Consider the following 10444-nt stretch of genomic DNA (forward strand, 5'->3'; position numbering starts at 1 on the left):
ATAAATTTTGCAATCTATGGCTGCAATTGCAAGAAGGATTATTGACAAGGTCAGCATAATTTTTAACAAAAATAAAAGGGCCTTTGATCCATTTAAAAGAGAGAGGAATAAACAAATATATGGGTCCAAATTATCATAACCTCCACAAAAAGATAAGGTCATGTTTATGTCAATTTCAGGTTGTGTTAGAGAGAATATTAGTTCAATAGTGCAATAACCATATACGAAATTTAAACAAAGTGGTAACGATCATCATCTTTCAACATGACAAGAACTTAAACCATCATAATTAATAACATATCATTAGGTTCAGGTGATGCATATTTTATTAAGCATGACATGGTGAAATAAACACACAAACTTAAAATAAAGAGAAAATAAGACAGAAAATATTACGGACACCCAACACACAATGCTGAAATAAATAAATAAAAGAAAATTCAAACCACACGTGTGCGTATTTATTCAGTCCCTTCGGTATTTCATCCAGGTCATCTTGTGGAAGCTCATAATGTGGCTATCCTTGTTGCTGGTGCTAGTGATATCCCTGCTCGTAGTGTTCCTGCGCTCCACCTTGATACTGATCTTGAGGCACAATTCCCATCATGCCGAACTGATAGGTGATGCTTGTGTTTCCATCCTCAATCCTCTCGGTGGCTTGATGATGCGCGCACTTCTTTGTGGCTGTGGCAGGTGGCTGAACTGAGTAGACAATGGAGCATATGATGGGGGTCCCTGAAAAGGAGGTGGTATGTAACCATGAAAAGCATATGGTGGTGGCGGTAGTGAATGTGCCAGTTGCTAAAATTCCGGTCGTGGTTGATACGCCGGCTACTTAAAGTGTGGTGCAAACGGGCCTTGCGGCCATGCTTCTACCAATGTCTCTGGCCATTGCTCCTACTGCCATCCTTCAGAAACTCCCTCGTAGCTTGGTGCATTCTGGAACTCCGTCTGCTAGTAGCTTGAGCTGGGTGGTGGTGGTGGTACTTCTGGAGCTGGTTGCGAAGATGAGCCTTCTTCAATTCCTTGCCCTCTTTTGCCTTTCTTTGCTAGGAATAATACTCCCTCTTCTAGCTAGTTGGTTTTGCCCGCATGATAAATTTCAAGTCTTCTATCGGGCAGTTTAGAATTGGTGATCCCAACTGTATAGCCATTTTCTTCATCGCCGCCGATCAAATGTGCATTCTTCATAGTCTTGGCATCGATGCTTCTAGCTTTTATAAACCAACTAGGGAGCCTTTCAATATCTGGCTTTAAGCACGCCGCTATTATAGTGAGGTAGCATCCTGACCCAACAACTCCAGTTCCATACATAGCCTCAGCGAGCCATCTTTTGATCATGATGTAGGAGGGGTCAATGACTTGCTTCTTCACAATTGCGCAATAAAGCCAGTTCATCTCTAGGTCTGTAATTTTGGTCTCCTTCATCCTCCCAGAGACATGATGACACATCCAAAAATCAAATATTTGCAGGATGGGATTGCAAATATTTTTCCTTTGCCGATTATCTTTCTTGGAAATTTTCTTCCAAAATTCTTTCAGCTCTTCTTCTTCAACTTCTCCAAGTTCTGGGGCCTGTGGATTGAAACCAAGAATATCTGTGATGCCCCCATATGTGACAATATTTTCTTCATCTCTTATCTTGAAGGATAAACATGGAATTTGCTCGGTCATCTCTTTATTCCACCTCATGACTTGTTTCATAGTCATGACATCTCGACAGCCACATCCTTTTATACGCTGACAGGACCGTTGAGAGCAAATTGCATCCAACCAATGTTGCTCAGAAGCTTGTAGATATCATTGTGGAAACCAATCTTTTGAAGAAAATCTTCATCAAAATAGCGGTTGGCAACAAGTTTTCCTTCAATATTCTTGAGCCTATCCTCTTCCTCCTTGCTCTTTATTGTGAAGCCGTATATCGACTTTTTTTCGATGTAGCCACTCTGAGAGCGAGTTGCTCTCCTTGAAGGTTGTGGTGGCTTCTGGAATTCCACGTGGTTCATCGAACCACATGGAAGAGCTTCTAGTGTTCATCCCACCGAATAGCATTCGGTCGCTGCGCGGTGCCTCCATGTCGATGTCACCGCCTCTCGGTGACTCGGAGCCCAAGTATCACCGCGAAGCACTCGATGTAGATGAAGCTTCGGTCAACGATCGCGACTTCTTCAACCTTCCAAAAAGCCTTCCAATGCTCTTCATGTCTGCACACTTCAAGAAAAACTTCTCGTCGGGGTTTCTTGCCGACGAGAATTTGCACAAGAGCAGGAACTAGCAAGAGGTGCTTGGTGAAATTTTTATTTGCTGGAATTTTGTGTGGATAGAGTTTGAAATTTTTTTGAGGCTAACCAGAGGTGTTCCTGGTGCTCTTGGTGGAAAATATGATGAACAATGAGCTGAGTGACTTACCTGGCAAAGGGCACCATGAGGGGGCTTAAAAAGACCCCAGGCCAATCAGCCTGAAGCACACCAGGCCGATCGGCCTAGCTTGGTTTTGCTTCCTCTGGTTCCCATCTTTCTTCACATAGCCACTTGATCATTATTGCCTCCTCTGGTCCCCATCTTTCTTCACATGGCCACTTGATCATTATTGCACCAAAAATTCAAGTTTTCACATAAAGGGCACCGCCAAATCAATCTCCTCCATTGCTTTGTGTTGTCACTTTGTTGAAAATCATGCACTTATGTGTCATAACCTTTGTTGTTTTCTCAATTTCACTGAATGATTTAATCTTTAAGCTGCAACAAACAAGCATGGCAGTCCACTCTTTGTTTCTTTATGCACGTGTGGTAGGTGAGAGTACCTCCATAATCATTGCCGTGATCACAAATCAAGCCATTAGTGCTAATGAAGCTCATAAACCCACCAAATCATATTTAGATGCTTAATCCTCCTCTATTTCGAAAATTAAAAATTAAATTAGAGCTAATAATGAGTTTAAATATATTTTAGAGGAGTTTTGAAGCATCAAAAATATTTGTAAGTCGAAAGGATTTCCTACTACATTAATTTTTGTTGCACCGGTATCGTCCATTCTTATGAATTGAGATGAAGCAATTTCGATTTCAACCGCGGGATAGTGGGTTTAGGTTCTAATTTTGGCCAAAAGTGAGACAAGAATTTTGAATGAAATAAATTAAAGATAGTCGAGAAAAATTCTAATTCTGGGAAAACCGATGAGTTTTTCAAGTTTTAGTAAACAAAAATCCTAAGGTCACACGAGTCCTAGCATGCGTCAAAATTTACAAAGTAAGAACAACGCGGGCTCTACTCGTGTGTTTATCATGAAAATAAGTTAGGCTAATCATCATGGTCAAGATGAAAAGTCTTGATAGGATGTGGATACTTGGTTATGGTTTTCCAAGAAAAATCGAATAAAAACATGGGATGGCTCATGTAATTGGTTTAAAAAAAAAGAGAGGAATAGAAAATGACTGAGCGAATAAAATTTCAAAAATTGTCTCGACTGAAGCTGCCACTTATTAAATGTTTACCAAGTATGACGTAGCAAAATCTTGGCTCACTTATTTGAAAATCCAAAAGTCTTTAGGGTTGTCCTCAGAGTAGCTTATACTTGTCTCGATGGGTTGTCTCCCGCAAAGCGTTTTGTTTATAGTCTATAGCTAGACTCTTCAATTCTTCACTTCGGACCAACGCTCAGTGTCGGAGCTGCAGTCTTTGGCACCCACTTCTTCAATATATTTGGCTTCGACGTAGGCACAAGCTTGGCTATCTTTTTGGTCTTCATAGGCTGGCGTTCTTTCTTCTTCTGTATGATAGTAACTTGTGCTGGCTTCTTTTCTTCTACCTTCATGTTCTTCTTCTCCTGCTTGACACGATGGTGTGGCGGCATATACATACGAGAAATCATGTTGCATGTCTCAAAGCGTAGGTGAAACTTTTACGCGCTCATAGTGCCATTAATATCAAACTTGATCTCGCCATTCCCAACGTCTATGTTCACTCTTGTGGTCTTTAGGAACGGCTTTCCTAGGATGAGTGGGGATTTAACTCCTTCTCCCATCTTGAGTATCACAAAGTCAACAAGGACAAAGTGATTCCCGATCTTCATAGGTACATCTTCAGCAATGCCTTCGGGATGGCGAACGGTGTTGTCCGCCAACTCCAGGCACATAGCAGTTGGTTCTGGCTCTGGCAGGCGTAGCTTCTTGAACATAGCTTTAGGCATGACGCTCACACTTGTGCCAAAATTACATATTGCCCTTTCGAACATCAACGCTCCAATTGAACACGGGATGGTTGGAAATCCTAGGTCTCTTTTCTTCTCCGAAGCTTGATTAGCGATAGTAGCACTGCACTCTTCTGTCATCTTGATATGGTCTATAGTGAACTGCGGGATCTCTCGCTTGTTCATTAGTATATCCTTGAAATAGCGAGCGTAGGTTGGAACTTGTAGAGCATCCAGCAGTGACATATTGATGTTTAACCTGTGCACAACTTCAACAAATTTTTCAAATTGTTCGTCAGTTTACCTAGACAATGGCGTGGCTTTCCCGGCAGAATCTTGGTGTCATCTTGATCAACCATCTCAAACTCTAGCTCTTCTATTTCAATTTTCAGAGCTAGGGTAGGTGTCTTATCCTTTGAAGTCATCTTCGCTTCACCAGCTGGTTTTGGCTTCCTAGCTCTCGCCGGACGTTCAGGATCTTCAGTTTCCCTTCCTGAGCAAGCTTGAATAGCTTTAGCTAACTCTGGATTCCTCGGTTGTCCTGGAAATTTCCCTTCATTGCTTGTAAAGTGCCTAGCTAACTATGTAACTTGAGTCTCCAGCATCTTCATCATGTTCATCACTTGGTGATTCAAACTTCCGACCTGTGTCACCTTGCTATCAATATTTTCCAAAATCTTATCCATATCTTTGAACTTAGTGACAGTGTCTTTGTTGATCCTGCCTTGCTCCTCCATTAACTCCTTCAACTGAATGCATAGAGGCACTGTGTTCTGGATAGATGAGCTTGCATTGAATTGAGATCTATTCTATCCATACCGATAGTTGGATGGTGGAAACTACTCTCCCTTCATGTAGTCTAGAGACCTTGGTTCCTCTGGACATTTCTTCCTGACATGATCGTAGTCACCACACTCTTCACATGTTGATCTTGCTTCTGCTGCCTTAGGTCTATAGCATGAGCTTCTTTTATCTCCATCTTCTCCAGTCTTCTTATCAGCGAATCGATCTTCCCTTTGAGTAATTGATTAATCCCCACTTGCAACACACCTTGAGAATTTCCAACTGGTTGAACTGGGAACAGGCATCCAGATGATACCCATACATCGTTGTCTGCAACCTTCTTGAGTAACATGAAAGATTGAGTTGGGGTGAGGTCGATGATTGATCCTCCAGCCGATGCGTCGATTATTACCCTTGATGCCGGTGTTAGCCCTTGATAGAACTTCTGGACTAGATCCTCCTTCAGGAACTTATGATGTGGAACTGCACGGACATAGTCATTGAAGCGCTCATATGCTTCAGCAATGTTCTCAGTAGAATACTGAGCAAAGTAGCCATCCTACTTCTCTAGTTCTAAGTCTTGGCTGTTGAATAATGTTCTGCTATGTAGGCCTTCATCAACTCATCCTAATTCTGAATTGTTGCGAATGGTAGAGAATAAAACCATTGAAGCGCTCTTCCAAGTAGAGAGTAGGGAAATAACCTTGCTCTTAGTTGATCTTTGTTAACTCCATCCATATCGAAGGTGTTGCATAGCTGTGTAAACACTTGTAGATGAAGATTAGCATCCTCCTTGCCTGTGAAAGGTGAACTCTGCACCATCCTGAGTCTTGAAGTATCAATGGTGAATGGTGCCCCAATATCATTTAACTCATGGATAGGTAAATCAATGATGTTTGATATGCATAGTCCCGATCATATGCTCTTCTTCAGGTTGATCTCCCACTGCAGGTGCTTCTGCTACTTCTGGCGCAACTGGCACAACTAGCGCCCCTCTTGGACTTGCTGGTGGTGTCAACTTTGAAGAAGATGATGATGACGATGATATTTCTAGCACTTCCAATTCTCGTTAACAGCTGAAGCCTTGATCTCCAGCTTTCTTGCTTGTGCTTCCTTGTCTTAAAAGTTTTCCTGGATCATCCACAAAAAATTTTAGTTTGTTAGAGAGGTAGTTGTCCATCTCTTGTTAGCGTTAGTGAAAGAAAACACATATATACAAGAACTAGATCTGAAATTTTGATTGAGATTGCACAAAAATAAAAATATTAAAAAGAAATGACTGAAAAATTATGAACAAAAAGTTATATCTATAGATGCATAGTTAAACTGGAACTTGACTATTAGTTCCGTGGCAACGGCGCTAGAAAAGCTTGTTGATGGCTGTTAGCATGCCAATTGTGAACCGCAAGCATACGGATCAGTTGTAGCTCTTCCCTCAGAGTATTCCCCCAAGGTTTATCCATTCGTGGAACCTATAGCACAAGATCTATTTCAACTAGTATTGTTAGTATTATCTTGGTGTTTATGAGAGATTTAGATCCAATCTACTAAGCATGTACAGACAGATAACAGATAAGCAGAGGTAATCAATCTAGAGAAACACATATATGATCCTAGTAAAAGCATATTTAAATCTACACCTCCAGTCCAGATCCTAAACCCCCCACCTTACACAAGAAAGCCTGTCATGATCACCTCTATCAACGCAAGAAGGTTAAGGGCACGATCAAGAGAACATTTCATACTCATCAGTAGATCAGGCATGCAAATCTGGTCACCACGACTACAAGAACACCCTAAGCAATCTATCATCAATTAATAGATTGAAAAGCAAGCAAACCCGATAAAGTATAAAACCATCAAAGGAGATACTTAAATCACTAAGAATACAAACACATATATTACTTTGCCAGGAATGATTGTACATCACAAGATCACCATCGGGATCCTACCTTGATCTTGATGACTCCAAGCTCCAGAACTCCAGTGTGATCTTCCTTGCAAGGTGATCACGCTGGTAGAGGTTCAGCTACGCTAACCCCCGACAACTGCACGACCCTCGGCTCTCCGAAGAGGTGTCCCTCAAGCTCATTCTGCTTCTCTGCTGCTTCACATCGAGTACGTCATCTTGGATATGGGGCTCGATGGATTTTTGGGATATTATAGTCCAGAGAGCGCGTGGCAAAAATTAAAAGGTGAGGGGGCAAAGGAAACCCCCAGGCCGATCAGCATAGGAGGGTCCAGGCCGATTGGCCTAGGCCTTCCTTTTGGTCCCTCGTGTCCTACTTCGTCTCCAAGTCTCCCTCGATGCTCTCGAGTCTTCTTTTTACTTGTATGTGGACCTAGCACGTCGATAGCTTTGAGATGATATTGATCTTCAATAACTTTCCAAATCTCCACTTGATCTTCTCTAATTTTTTTTGGATCCCAAAGTGATCCTTGTCATATCTTCATAAACTTAGCCCCTAAGTCTACTCGGAGGATTGCTTGCCAAAAACGAGCTCGAGGTGGGACCAGGGAGCATTAGGCTGATCGACTTAGGCCCTTTCTATGCCCGCTAGTCTTCATCTTCATCTGGTTCGTTGCTCATTCAGGGCTTTATACAAAAGTATGCTTTTAGGTCTAATTTCCTGCAAAAATAGAATATCCTCCAAAATACAAAGCACAAGTGAAAATGACCGGTTTATTAGGTGTGATCAATAGTTTAGGTATTCAATTCACTTGATTATTGAAGATAAACAGGGGTAAAAGTGTGTCAATAACGAGCATCAATAAGTGCCCCTGGAGTGCCATGGGTCCTAGTCAGGATTTTCCGGTTCCATTCCCATCACCATTTGTGGACGACTGTGGTGGTGGCGCGGGTACTTCCATTTTCTGGACGTACATCGTCTTCCGTATTGGTGACCAGCTGGAGATTCACCATTCTTGCTGTGCAACAAAAGTGCCATGCTTGGTGCGTGGGAGGTGCCCTACCTCTGCCTATAGGTTTGATGAATCCCTAAGTGTCCATTGCTCCACTCGCTGCGTTGCATCATTTTGTCTTGTTGGTAATCCTGCAGTGAAAGCGTCGTGCCCGGTGCGCAGGGGAGGTCGCTAATGTAACATCCCACTTTTTAGAGTATTTAAAAATAAATACTTTTTAAAATTTTTCTTTAAATACATACTAAACTCCTTTCCCCGAAATATATAAAACCTATTTTGCAAAATAAACTATGCATTTAAAACTACATATGTGTTGCACTTGATTGTTTCCTTAGAACCTCCCTTCTAAAACGTAGATATATCATTTCCAAATCCTTCTTCCTCCAAACCCTAGAAATAATATTTAAAATCCATTTGAGTATTATTTACATCCAAAACCCTATAAAATTTCCACCTCATCATAGCCAAACATTCCTAAGTCAAGGATCCTTCCAAAAGCCCCATTTTTATATCCTATCCAAGCCCACACCTTATCTTCTATTTAAATTTGAAACCATTTCAAATTTGAATACAAACCCCTTAAAAAATCCTTCAAATAAACAACCAAACCCTTTATTCCCCATCCAGGCCGCCAACTTCGTTTTTAGCCCCCCTTCCATCTCGGCCCAGCTCGCAACCCACCTTTCCCCACTGCACGCCTCTCCTCTTCCTGCTCCCCTGGCCCGACCCAGCCTAGCCCAGCAGTGCACGCCTCTCCTCTTCCTCCTCCTGCACGCAGCGTCGCCGCCGCAGGTGATCCGCTCCCCCGACACCGTCGTGCCGCACTTATTGCGCGGTCGCTAGGTTTACTGCAATGTCACACCCATCACCACCACGTGGGGCCATGCTGCTCTGCCCCGTCCACTGCGCCAGAGTGCCTCCCCTTCCCTTCCTCCCTCTTCTTTGCGTGCCAAGCCACCGCACCCGAATGTTGCTGCACCCGCACCGGTGCCACACATCGCGCTGCACTGCATGCCGCCACGCGGACGTCTTTCCCTGCCAGGCTTAGCCACCAAGCTAACCACCCCTCTGCAACCCTACTCCACTGCCAACTACCATCAATGCCGCCGCCAGTTCCTTCCCCCTCTTCAGCCGGACTGATCCACCAGAGCCCCTATCCTCCCCTCCCTCCTCCGTGGCCACCATGTAAGCTCGGCGACGTGGTCGCCTCCCACTAGTCGCTCCGAACTATAAATAGTCCCCTCCGCCCCTCTCCAAAGCTCACACCAAGCCAACCATCCCCTTCCTTCATTTCTTCATGGTTGAGCTCCCTCCCTTCCTTTCTCCACCCCCACGACACCACCAGGAGGATCCCTGCGATCCTCGCTTCCTCCTGGTGCTGTCTCCATTGCTTCCTCCTGGTGTTGGCCCCGGCGCAGCCCCGGCGTGCCTCTGCATCCGTCAGCCCCCTCCGTCTCCTCCCTCTCTATGTAATTTTGATGGGTGGGCCTACCCGGCTAACGCCGCTTCCCTCCGCCGTCCACCCCCTCTCCCTCCGTCCCATGCACCCAGGTCTCATACACCCGTGACTCAAACCATGCCCCAGTCCATAGCCCTTGGTCCACGGACCACAGCATAGTACCCGCGGCCCTGCCCCCTTGCGTGAGCACCTTCAAAAATGCTACGCGCACCTGGCCGTGTGTACACACAAACCTATTTCAAGCCCTTCCACACCTTCAAAAATCCCCAAATATTTGCAAAAAATCCCATAAAATCGCAAAAGACTATCCATGCCTTTCTTTTCTATAGTTCACCTCATATGAGTCCCTTTTCTATCTTTTACTATGATCTTAGAGCCCAACCTCATTAGGAGAGATGTCGCACCACCTCCACCCGCCGTAAGGTCGAAGGCCTCGGGTCAAAGCCGAGTACGCCATGCGTCCTCTAGCCACTATTACCCGTGTTGCTAACAGCACCCAACTGGCTGTTCCTCGCTACCCTATTGTCACCGCTAACCCCTATCGTTGTTGCGCATCTGCCTGATCTTGTATTGGCCTATTTGTCGCCATGTGTGCTATCCCCTAGCATCGGGATAAAGTGGTGTCCGTCGTACAAGCTCTCTAGTTTCAATCCTACTTGATCTTGCCCTACTGCGTCTGTCGCTATGTGTGCTATCCCATAGTGCCGGGACAGACCAACTGTCGCACAAACTCTCACGTTCTACCTTTTAGGATCGTTCCATAATTCCCTAGTGACCCCAACCCCTTAAGGATCTGTCCAAGCCTCTGGTCCATTCCAACTGTTATGTTGCCTGTTGATGGCAGTTAGCATGCCAATTTGTGAACCGCAAGCGCACGGATCATCATAGCTTTTCCCTTAGTATTCCATCCAACATTTATCAATCAGTGGATCAGTAGTGAACTGACTAGGGTTTTCTAGCTAGCTCAACGGATCTAATCCTAGCATGAAGCATAGATTGCACATAAAGGGTAACCTTGATGTAAAGATGAATATCATGAGTAAAGGTAGATCACATCCACAGATATATATGATAACACCACAAAGGTAGC

The 10444-nt window shown here is 44.1% G+C and overlaps 1 non-coding gene across 1 annotated transcript; it reads left to right on the forward strand.

The window, feature by feature from the left end:
* Window positions 1-5440: 5440 nt before the first annotated feature.
* Window positions 5441-5546, forward strand: LOC117841220 (small nucleolar RNA R71). Its single transcript, XR_004637242.1, has one exon. It is a non-coding gene; the product is annotated as a small nucleolar RNA R71 (small nucleolar RNA).
* Window positions 5547-10444: the final 4898 nt, after the last annotated feature.

The sequence above is a fragment of the Setaria viridis genome, chromosome 9 (assembly GCF_005286985.2).
Source record: "Setaria viridis chromosome 9, Setaria_viridis_v4.0, whole genome shotgun sequence".
NCBI classification, from domain to species: domain Eukaryota; kingdom Viridiplantae; phylum Streptophyta; class Magnoliopsida; order Poales; family Poaceae; genus Setaria; species Setaria viridis.